Raw genomic sequence first — 10691 nt, 5'->3', positions numbered from 1 at the left:
TGTTAGTACATATATACTTCCATTATAATTAAATTGATATAGGTTTAATAAGCAAACAAATACTTCACAAAAATACCATCCAGTATTTTTGGTTGTGGTGTTTTTTAAAAAAGATAGGGCACAATTTATGCATATACACATATTATAAGTAAAGAAATGGGTACACAAACATGTTTAACTTGTTTAAGATCAAAATTATTTGATTAGGGGCGCCGGGGTGGCTCAGTGGGTTGAGTGTCAGACTCTGAATTTCAGCTCAGGTCTTAATCTCGCGGTTGGTGACTTCCAGCCCCACAAGGGGCAGGCTCTGCACTGACAGTGTGGCTCCTGCTTGAGATTCTCTCCCTCTCTCTCTCACTCTCTCTCTCTCTCTCTCTCTCTCTCCCTCTTTCTGCCCCTCCCCTGCTCATGCTCTATCTATCTCAAAATAAGTAAAAACTCTTTTTAAAAAAAGAATATTTGATTAAATGAAGCAGTGAATAAATTTTTTTCTTGCAAAAATTTTGCCTGAGCCTGAAAAGGAGTAGGAATCAGCGCCTGGCATTATGAATGCATTTTATCAGGTGCCATAGGCACATAAAAATTGGTTATTCCTGCTTTACTCATATGTTGGACATAAACCAACACCACTCTGCAGCAAGTTCCCTTACAGAAGGAACTCTGTCTAATCTCTTACAAAATGTCCTAAATAAGAAAATAAAATAAGTAGAATTAAAGCTGTACTATACCAGGGCACATTTATATTTCTGACAACTATGGATTATTCAGTAATACCCCTCAGTGCACCAGTAAGCAGAGAGCATGGAAAGCTAATAAAAGTAATGAAGTCTTTGTAATACATGAACTCACTGCTATTAAATCTCTTCTGAGAAATGGGATGAGCCTGCCAAGTTTGTTGGGAGGACAGCTGAATTTGTAAGCTGGTGAAGTGAATATAAGTTGTGCCACGTGGCAACAGGGGCTGAGAGATAATGGGTGTTAATCCTCAGAAACTGAATGCTTTCTCTAGCCTTCAAATTTATTGAGAAGTGATCATGACACAAAGCTGGATTTGTCATATCTGTGTACTTGTCAGCAAAGTCCAGAGATGAAATCGCAGTTTCATAGTATACAAAGCTTGGGTGTATCATAGTTGCTACCAGTATTGAGCCACACAATGTAAACTTAACATTCTTCGTCCAATGACTGATATCATTTGCCATCCCTGTTTAAGGCCTGGTGAAGTGCCTTAGTTGTCCAGAGCTCCCTGGAGCCATGATGATATTCAGGTCTATGGAAAGTGCTAGTCAAGTGGTGTATTGGTCAAAGACCAACCAGGAAACAGCACACTGTAATTTAGGAAAGCTTAATATACAAAGGTGTGGGCAGGGTACACGAAAACCACAAAAATAGTACAGTACATACCCTGAGGTAGTATTAGTGGGGAGCATTTACCACTCCTGGAACAGAAGTGTCAAGAGAAGGAAGAGGTTACTGGAATCTAGAGACAGAAAGGGCTATGCAGAAAACGTCACCTTACAGAAGCTGTGACTTTCAGAAGAGGGACACAGCCAGTCTGAAGCCATCCTGCAGGGAGGGGGATAGGCAAGTAATACCCCAGCCTTCTCTTCCCTCTACTCTCCAGCAGGTGCCGCCCATTGACTGAACCCAACCAACAGCCCAGGGCAGAGAGCCCTCTGAAGCAGTCTCTCCGGCATGGTGCAAGGTGGAGTAGCAGGTAGGGTAACCTGAAGGGGCAAATGGAAGGTACCCAACGTAAGTGGAAAGACAGTGTTATTGTCTTAAGTAAACTCTAGCTTTGCCTAAGCCTTATTTTATCGGTAGTTCCCTAGATGATATTATTTGCTTGGTTTCCTCTCCAGCAGGAAGAGTTTTAACCTAAGAGTGGGTGAAGGACATTAATCCCCCATAGTCAATTTCCTTAAGCATTTTCAGGTAACATTATCTCCTGCTTCCCCATAAAAATCAAGAAGGCTCACCTGAATCCCCAGGAGAATATTTATTTTCATTTTACAAAGAATGCCTGTTGTTGAGTCGTGGCTTTTTTTAAAAAAAGAGAATAATTAAAGCTCTCAGTTTTTCCTTTTACAAATCAGGTGAGCAATGTACTTACTCTGAACAATGACAGTTTTTTGGCTGCTTGTGAACCCTGGAAATATTGATCAGTTAAAAATATTCGGACGCTTGCATCTCCTGAATTTGCTTACTGCAGCCCTTCTTCCTGGTCGGTCAGGAGAACACCAGCAATTTTGTTCTCATGATAAATTATCCTCCCTGGTAGGTCACTCTTTTTTACCTAAAGTCACAATTTGCTCCTTCCTCTAGGTCACAACCTGATTTTTCAGGGTGACAGATTTATTGCTTGCTTTGTGCTCCAAAAAACAAATAGCCAACATTGCTCAAAATACAGTACTGTCACAATAACTTTGGCTATTTCCCAATGGGAATAAGACCTGGCATTTATATTCCTGTTTGGATTTGGTAGAGAGAGAAAGAGAATTTCCACATTTCTCCAGATCTGGGCTGGAGATTGGTAGTTAGGTTCAAGCCACGCTGCCAGCGTAAGCAAGTGTTTGTTGGCGTAGTCTTGGAGGTTCTCTTCTTCTTTTGAGGAAGTCCAAAAAGCAGAGCAAACAGCTACTTCTGACCTCCAAAGTAAGCCTTTTCACTGATGGCACATTTACCCCTTCCATCATAAAAGCCCAAGTCACCCATAAAATGTCCCTCAAACCTGAGAAGGAAGCTGTGATATTAGGTAAGGTCATGTCGAAGACCTCTCATGGTGGAATGTGGATTAAAGTGATGAACCACATTTCCAGGACTGTTCATAAAAAAGAAAAGGAAAGGAAAGGGGAGGGGAGGGGGAGGGGAGGGGAGGGGAGGGGAGGGGAAGGGAGGAAAGGGAAGGGGAAAGAAAGAAAGAAAGAAAGAAAGAAAGAAAGAAAGAAAGAGAAAGAAAGAAAGAACAAAACCCACACTCAAGTCTTCCATGGTTCCTTCCCCAACCTGCCATCTGGATATGCTGCAAATCTCCAGCCCTGCATCAAACCCACATTGCACATTTGTAAATGCTGTGTGACCTTGCAAACGTTATTAAACAGCTCTGTGCCTCCGTTTCCTCATCTGTTAGATAGAGAAAATTATAGAACATACTTTATAGGGCTGTTGAGGGAATTAAATAAGCTACTGCTTATAAAGCATGTAAAACAATGCCTTCCTATGCAGGAATTAGATAATGTTTATAAATTTAGTCTGGTGAAAATAAAGTGGTATCTTCTTTGTGGTTTCCATTTCCTAAAATGACTGCTCACATCTTTTGCCATTTTTTTCTACTCTGGTTGTTAATCTTTCTCTTATTCATTCATTGAAATTCTCTATTCTGGGCTAAACATTTGCTATTTGTGTGTTGCAAGTATGGCTATTCTTATTCATTCACTTTTAAGGATGTGGAGGAATGGTTGGCAGACCAGCTGAGGGTTTATTTGGGAAAAGACACTTGAATTGGCTTTTAGCTGGGGGCAAGGGTGAGAGGGAATACCCAGGGCAGTAGACTCCCCAGAAGGGTAGACTGAGGATTGGGACTGAGCCTCAGGTGGGTCTCCTGTTCCTGTAGCCACCCTGCACAGCCCCTTCCCCCAAAGGCTCTATGGCAGCCACAGGAGCGAGGAGGCTGGGAGCAACCACAGTGGCTGCTCAGTTGGACAGGACATCAGATGACTCGGAAACCAGCTTCCCATCACGTGTCTCAGCCTTCTTCACAACCACAACCCTGGAGGAGCTGACTCGGCTGAAGGTACTGGAGCCCCGCCGCAGCAGAAGCAGGACTGGAAGGAGCTCAGGCTGTAGTTGTGGCCAAGGTTCCTGAGGCCCCCCCAATGGGTGGAGCTCAGCCCACGGGAGCAGCCACCTTGGTATGGTTACTCATGTTGTGCATTCCAGACTCCAGCTGTATCTCCCCGCCCTCCAGCAGCTTGCAGGTGGTGGCGCTCTCCATGTCCAGGGCCAGCTTAATGTTCCCAAGCTCCAGGCCCTCACACATCTGTCCTGCCATGGTCCACTGGGCTCGCTGCAGTGCAGCCTCCACTTGGCGTCAGCGTCCTTCGTGACCAGCTCCCCACACTGCCCGGTATCAGCAAGGGCAGCCTCCAGGGAAGCCCCCTGGCCTTTGAGGCTGTCGATCTCAGCCTGGAGTCGGCCATTGTTCTGGTTCATCTCACAAATTGTCTTTATGCAACTGAGGTCATCCCTGTGCTTCTCAGCCAGTGCCAGCACCTCTCATACTTCTAGTACAAGGTCTCAGCCTCGGCCGGATACAGTTAGCAATCTCCTTGTACTGGACCTTGACCTTGGTGATGATGCCATCGGTCCAGGAGGCTGCTGCTGTCCACGGAGTGGAATGCAGAGGTGTCCGAGATCTGTGGCTGCTCTCGGCTCTCCTCTGCACAGGCCGGCCAGCAGCTCCAGGAGGGACTCCAGCTCTGCCTCATCCATGGAAGCTTCACCCACAGCCTTCTTGACTTGGAAGATGCATCTTCCCATCTCTGCGTGCTCTGTATCTCTTCCTCCTACTTATTCTTGAAGTCCTCCGCCAGCCCCTCCTGTTGATGGGCTCCACCTCAGGTTCCAGCTTCTCCTGGGCCAATGTGTCCAGCTGGCACCCGAAGCTGTTGATGTAGCTCTCCAATATGTTATCCATGTTGCTCCAAGCCGTCTTCCACTGCTGCAGGAGGCTCCAGTTGGTCTCCAGAATCTCATTCTGCTGCTCCAGGTTGCGTAGCTTGTTGATAAAGGAGGCGACTTGCTGCTGAGGGTCTTGAGCTGCTCCTTCTCCTGGATGCACACCCTTGGATGTTGGGGTCCACCTCCAGCTTAAGAGGGCTCAACAGGCTTTGGTGCCCTGAGACAGCTACGGTGCCCCCTGGACCCTCTCACCTGCGTAGCCCCTGACCACATTCATGCTGGTGCTCAAGCCACCTCTGAAGCTGCTGCTGCTGCCCACCTGGGGGGCTGGGGAGCTGATATGGGAGCCAGGTGTGCCAGAGCATGAGCTGCTGCTGAAGGCCCAGGGGCCAGAGGTAGACACCTTATAGGACCTCTGGGTCACCCTGATGGACACGGTAGAAGCTGGAGAGGAGGCAAGTAGGCTGAACCAGAGATTCCAGAGGGAGCCAAGGATGACTTCTAGGTGGGGCGTTCACTCTCATTATGATATGCACAGTATAGATTTTAATCAGGAAAATAAGAATTTTCAAAAAAGGCATTGAAAGGCAATGCCCTAATAATTGGAATAAAATATTCCAAACAGGCTGACTGCCAGCCTTCATTAGACATTGCTTTTTACCAAATCAAACTGGCTTAAATGTTACATCAAATTGTTAAATCAGAGTAAATTTATAAAATAATCATCAATAATAACACATTCGGGGATACACAGAATAATAAACACAATTCCTGCCTTTATCAGATTTAACATCTAGCTATGATGAAAGAATAAGCACATTAAAAATATTTAAAATTATAAGGAAGTATAAATTTTAGGTAGTACACACCACTGTACGTCTCGTTATAATTCATTCCTATATTTAAGAAACTCATTTCATAAGTCACACCAACAAAGACAACAAAATGGTGAAAACTCATTTCCTTCCCTGTTGATGGGAATCCTTGAAAAGTCACAGTTTCTAGTGTCCAAACCATGAAAGAACAGATTTTTGTTATTGGAATTAGTCCATGGATAGGAATATTGTCATAGATTCAGTGTCCAAGAGGATGATCGGGCTGCAGCTAAGTCCTTGTTCTCTTTCTCTTATCTTTACCATCTCTCATTTGTGTTGTATGGTTTCTAACACATCATGCATATGGGGAAACTCCTAACCTTTAAAAAGTCTCGTTATCTTATTTATGTAAACATTATTAAGTTTTTCAAGGCTCTTTCTATATAGGTCTTGAGTGATAAATGCATGTTGGTTTCAATTATTTTTATTCTTAAGCATTTTGTGATCCAAATATGACCTCTGTGGACTCAAAATATTTTTTTTATTTTTTTTAATGTTTATTTATTTTTCACAGACAGAGAGAGAGAGAGAGAGACAGAGCATGAGCATGAGCATGAGCAGGGGAGGGGCAGAGAGAGAGGGAGACACAGAATCCAAAGCAGGGTCCAGGCTCTGAGCTGTCAGCACAGAGCCCAACATGGGGCCCAAACTCACGAACTGCAAGATCATGGCCTGAGCTGATGTCAGATTCTTAACTGATCGAGCCACCCAGGAGCCCCTTAAATTTCTTTTTTTTTAATTTTTTTTAAATTGTTTTTGAAATTTATTTATTTTTGAGAGACAGAGAGAGACAGTGCATGAGCAGAGGGAGGGGCAGAGAGAGAGGGAGACACAGAATCTGAAGCAGGCTCCAGGCTCTGAGCTGTCAGCACAGAGTTCACGGGGCTCAAACTCACAGACCTCGAGATCATGACCTGAGCCGAAGTCGGACGCTCAACCGACTGAGCCACCCAGGCATCCCTGGACTCAAAACATTTAAAGTCTCAGGTGTTTGTTTCAAATCAGTCCAGCTTCGGTCCTTAGTTCAGTATTGGTTATCAGAGAACAAGAATATGTTAAAACACAGTTTTCTCTGGACAGAGAAAGAGGAAGAATGCCAGGCAGGACCCACGCTGTCTTCACAAAGCCCGATGCAGGGCTTGAACTCATGAACAGTGAGATCATGACCTGAACTGAAGAGTTGGATGCTTAACCAAGTAAGCCACCAGGCACCCCATTTTTTAAGGTGGTTTTTTTTTTGTTTTTTTTTTTTTTGAGAAAAAGAGAGAGAGAAGGGAGGGGCAGAGGGAGAGGGAGAAACTCAAGCAGGCTCCATGCTTAGCACAGAGCCAAACACGGGACTTGATCTCACTACCTTGAGATCATGACCTGAGCTGAAATCAAGATTCGAATGGATAACCGACTGAGTCACCCAGGCACCCCAAAAATATTACATTTTAATTGTAAAAATTTATTCCTGAATTCTTATGACTGTTACAAGCCAAAAGACCAGTTGGCAGAGCAAGTATTTAAATTCTGATGTATTGTTTCAATTCAATAAATGTTTGTAGTAATGGTAAGAATAGTTCATAGAAAATGAACGTCTGTGTGCCAGGCCCTGAGCAAAGCTCTATCAGAACTAGGGCTTATCTACTCAACTCAATATATGCTTCTTGTGATCGTGGTATTTGCAAAGCACTGTCCTAGGCGTTTTGGAGTCTATACTCCAAATGCCTGCTTTGGTAGCTCAAAGACTGGAGAGAGCCTATCTCTAAAGGAATCTGGAAAGGTTTCCGAGCCGATGTTAGCACATTATGGCTTGAAAACCGAGGAAGCCTCCCCCGCTCTGCCCGCCCCACACAAGCCACAGGGGCTGGGCCACGGGCCTTAGCAGAGGCACTGCTGCAGCAGGACGCTGCCCACACAACTCCATCCCCACCCCTGCACAGGAGCTCCAATCCCCATCGCCCTGTGCGTGTGCTCTTTTTGACTCTGGTTTTGTGTTTCAGTCCTGCTTGGTGGTGGTGTCACCTGCTCATGAATTGGTTTGTGGCCACGGCCCATTCTCACCTCAGCCTGTCACATACCCCCTGGGAAGATCTGTTAGGACTCAACAGATCACCATGTCCATATAGCTCCTTAAGCTTTTCAAAGTATCATCTCAGATAAGGAAATGTGTGGAGATTTAAAGGTGATTAACTATATCACTATGTAGTAAAGAATATCGATAGCAAAAAACACTGGATTGTATTAAGCAGGAGTTACAAACCTGCAAGGCATCTGGGGGAAATAGATTGGGCACATAATGACATCCCTGACTTCAACCCACCGGTATTTTTTCAATTTACATTTTGTAAGATGATCTATAATGACATGCCATCGAAACATAAATACTTCCACAGGAATCAGCAGAATTTTCCAAGGTCCCATCCAAACCACTCTGTACACATTCATAATCCGAATAACAGAATTCCTTTCCCTCTGTCAGTCACTGTGTTTGTTTTCTTTTCGTGGCCATCAGAAGCTACCAGTGAGATAACTCAGAAAATATCATGCACAGAGAGCTAATTGGAATGGACTTTGCTACTCCTTGGCTGGTTTCAAGAAGCTGACCTCGAGCAAGAAATTTCAGAAAATGGGGGGTGAATGCATGAGCAATGTGTTCGAATTCACTAACTCTCTTCACAATTCTCTTCCGGGAATGATCGACTCAGAGGAAAATATAACCACAGCTGAGCCTTAATGGTGGGCACTGAGTGGAATGTAATAAAAATATTCTCTTTTTAATATTCATTTATTTTTGAGGGAGAACGCACACAAGCAAGGGAGGAGCATACAGAGGAGGGGGCAGAGGATCTGAAGTGGTCTACATGCTGACAGCAGAGAGCCCGAAGCAGAGCTCAAACTCACAAACTCACAAACCTGAGCCTGTAACAGACACTTAACTGCTTAACCAACTCAGCCACCCAGGCACCCCTTTCCTCATCATTACTTCAGGAGACCATGGAGTTTAATGGAGAGATCAGTGAATTTAAGGCAGAAAGATGGAGATCTAATCTGCCAAAAAGTAAACATTAGTCCTTGCCCAGGATCCTTCAGTTTCTCCTGCTGTAACAGGGTGGGGAGTAACTAAATATTCTCTAAGATTCCCCAGAGTTTTAACATTGTCTCACTAGATTGCTCTCCATTCTAGGCAAGCTGGTTTTCCTAGACTATCCATTAAGTATCCAATATACAAAGGAAGAGATTCTTAAAAGTGGCAGAAGTTAGATTTCAGGTCAAAATTGTTTCTCAAGGTTAGAGTCTTGAGGCGCTTGGGTGGCTCAGTCAGTTAAGTGTCCAACTCTTGATTTCAGCTCAGGTCATGATCCCACTGTTCGTGAGATCTAGCCCCATGTGGGGTTCTGTGCTGACAGAGTGGAACCTGCTCAGGATTCTCTCTCTCCCTGTCTTTCTGCCCCTCCCCTGCTCGTGAGCTAGCTCTCTCTCTCTCTCTCTCTCTCTCTCTCACTATCAAAATAAATAAATAAACATTTTTTTTTAAAGATTAGAGTCTCTCTCTGTGAACTAAGATAAAGCAAGCACCACCTCTCAATTTGACAGAGACAAACTGACTCTCTGTGATAAACTCAAATCAAATGCCTAAAAATTTTTAAAGTTACATATAAAGCTTTTTGGCCAATCCTGTTCCTGTATTGGGGCGCCTAGCTGGCTCAGTTGGTAGAGCATGCGACTCTTGATGTCAGAGTTGTAAGTTCAAGACCCATGACGGTATGGACATTACTTAAATTTTTTTTTAATCTTTAAAAAAAGAACCTGTTACTGTATTATTGTCATTCAAATACTTAAAAGTAAACTGTGTTGATAAGGTGCCAGATAAAGATGCCTACTGCAAGACAACCTGTGCCTCTCCTTCCCATTTATTCTCAGCTTTCTTTTCCAGGAGGGGCCCTCCCCAGCCACCATGTCCTAAAACGTACCCCCAGAGGCTTTCTCTTCACCCTTTACTTTTTTCTTGAGTACTTATCATCATCTAACATAAGATATATTTTATTTACTTGACTTATTCTCTCTCCATGAAAGCAGAGAATTTTGTCTATTTTATTCACTGCTAAATTTGTAACATCTAGAACAGTACCTAGTACATAGGAAGCACTCAACGTTTATTTGTTGAATGCATAAGTAAATATTATTTACCATTATGATAAAACAATTGCCACTTTTAAAAGAGTGGTGTATATCTGGTATATAACCGGAATAAATGTAGGCCTGCATTCAGGATGTTTTCCAGCTCCAGATTACAAGAAAGGTACACCTTTGGTAGGTACACCCTACCAAAAATAACTACATAAATGAACATTCCACATTGGCAATTATGACACAGTCTGAAGTCTGACATAAATCAAGGGATTTAACTTCAGGATGACAAGAGAATCAGAGAAACACATTATTCTCAAGTGTCTTCAGTCTGGGTTTGGGTGACACACAGAGCAAGCAAAGGTATCCTAAAGGCTTTTTTGCTGGAGTGGCAGCCAGACTTGTCTTGCTTTTGCTTTATAAGCGCAAATTATAATGAATAGCTCTATGATAAAATATAATTCTGGTTCTCACCCACATTCCAGAAGAAGAAACTCCAGAATCTCTCTTTGGGCTTCTCCTAAATTATTCCCGAATTCTAGGGGCTGATGCAGTGTGAACGGGGGGTGGTTAGTCAGTAAGATGCCCACCAGAGTAGGAAAGGCCATTCCGATGTCTTGCCCACCTGTCCGCCTCTCAGTTCTCAGTTCCGTGTGCCTCATGCTTAGTCTACCCCAGGCACCAGGCAGCTCTACAGCATTGTAGTAAGATCTGCTCTGTGACTCACCTGCAAAATCACCGTCTTGTTTTGCCTCCCAAAGCCCAGAACTGTCTTTTCAATACTGACATACAGGATCTTTTTCCCTCTTCTTCCCTTGCTCAGAAACCATTCACTATCCTGCTACCCACTTCCTCTCCTCAACCCCTAAGTTCCTTAACACACACACACACACACACACACACACACACACACACACACAATTTATTTCACAAGACTCCTTTATTCCTATATCCCAAAACCTAAGTACTTTTTGCTTGGCAATTGCACTAAATTGGCTCTCATGTAGCTAGTTCCACTTA

The 10691-nt window shown here is 43.8% G+C and overlaps 1 pseudogene; it reads right to left on the bottom strand.

The window, feature by feature from the left end:
- Positions 1 to 3693: 3693 nt before the first annotated feature.
- LOC109250426 (keratin, type II cytoskeletal 8-like) lies at positions 3694 to 10333 on the bottom strand (annotated as a pseudogene).
- Positions 10334 to 10691: the final 358 nt, after the last annotated feature.

This window comes from Panthera pardus, unplaced genomic scaffold, assembly GCF_024362965.1.
Source record: "Panthera pardus isolate Hobbes unplaced genomic scaffold, ASM2436296v1 HiC_scaffold_21, whole genome shotgun sequence".
NCBI lineage: Eukaryota > Metazoa > Chordata > Mammalia > Carnivora > Felidae > Panthera > Panthera pardus.
The sequence above is the reverse complement of the archived record's forward strand: the minus strand, read 5'-3'. Positions and strand labels throughout refer to the sequence as shown.